At 37.8% G+C, this 1,422-nt stretch overlaps 1 pseudogene; it reads left to right on the forward strand.

Moving 5' to 3' along the window:
* The first annotated feature begins 381 nt into the window (after nt 1–381).
* LOC134937597 (5S ribosomal RNA) lies at nt 382–499 on the forward strand (annotated as a pseudogene).
* The last annotated feature ends 923 nt before the right edge of the window (nt 500–1,422 follow it).

Below are 1,422 nucleotides of genomic sequence, written 5' to 3' on the forward strand. Positions count from 1 at the left end.
CCTCTGAGTCTAAATTCGCATATGTGTCTAATGATATTTCTTAGATATACATGATTGGATTTACCAATCCTATTATAGCGGGCAACTATTTAAAACTATTTTCATGATTTATGATAGCACTATATAATCTCTATTTTTTCCAGGTAATTGTACCATCCTGCACACACATATACACTTGGTGTTTATATTTCAGATTAATGTATCTTTGTGACCAATGATTAAAAAATTGAATTAACCCACAATATATGGGCTATCACTGAACTGATGAGGTGTTTTTTTTTTACAAATCTGTGTATCTTGTTTCAAGTATTAATCTCCCCCCCCAAAAAAAAGGGTTCCTCAGCCTATTTGGTATCCTACTGACTCTGGTCAAAAAATTCTTTCTGCAATCATATCACACTGCATAGGCCCAAACCCGTCTGATCTTGGAAGCAAAACAGTGTTGGGCCTGGAAAGTATTTGGTGGGTAACCACCAGGAAATACCAGGGTTTGTAGTATTTTATAGACCTTAGGAGTGTCACTTAACAGGAGGACCCTTTTTTTGTCGCTGACGGACCATAATTTATTCCAGCATATCAACTGGGGATATAATACTAATTCTTCAATAGATTTTCACTTTGATCACTAAAACATTTAATGAGTAATGCCATGTTTCATATGAGCTCCATGTGTTTTAAGGTATACCTAATAAATAGTAAATTTTACTTAAATATATCTATCTGTGCTATTATAGCCATTGTTTCCGGATTGTGAGTGCTCCCCCCCAGGGTTATCTTTTCCCTTTCCTGTATTTTCCTAAATACGTGTTCATAAACCCAGTGGGAGCACCACCAACCATCACTACAACACACCTTTTAAGATTCACTACAAAGGTGTATAAGTGATAAATTGTGGGGTTTTCCTTTTCCTATAAGTGTCAGTTTTTCTGGAAACTACTAAGTTTATTTTATTTTCTCTATCCACATTCCTGTGCGGCTCTCCCGACCTATAACCTTCCATTTAGTAATATTAACATCTAAGATTAGTGCATGAAGCCTCATTGTTGACAAATGGATTACAGTACATGTAAACTAGATGTGCTCATTTTTTGTATCAGTACCCAAGCTTCGCCTAAATCCCCTATAGGTAAAAAATGCAGAAAAAGATACCAGCAGGCAGTGTCGGACTGAGGCATGAAGGGGCCACCAGGGGAATGTGCGATGGTTGAGGCCCATGCATAAGGAGTTTGGCTAGTTACTACGGGGTGAGATCAGCCCTCACAGAGGCTTGGACAGCCATTAGAGACTATCGGGTAAACGTATTAAGCAGTGATAAGAGTGGAGAAGTGAGCCGCTGGAGAAGTTGCCCATGGCAACCAATCAGCTGCTCTGTATAATTTTATAGTATGCAAATTATAAATGTTATTTCAATAATGATTGGTT

Source organism: Pseudophryne corroboree, chromosome 6, assembly GCF_028390025.1.
Source record: "Pseudophryne corroboree isolate aPseCor3 chromosome 6, aPseCor3.hap2, whole genome shotgun sequence".
Classification (NCBI taxonomy): Eukaryota; Metazoa; Chordata; class Amphibia; order Anura; family Myobatrachidae; genus Pseudophryne; species Pseudophryne corroboree.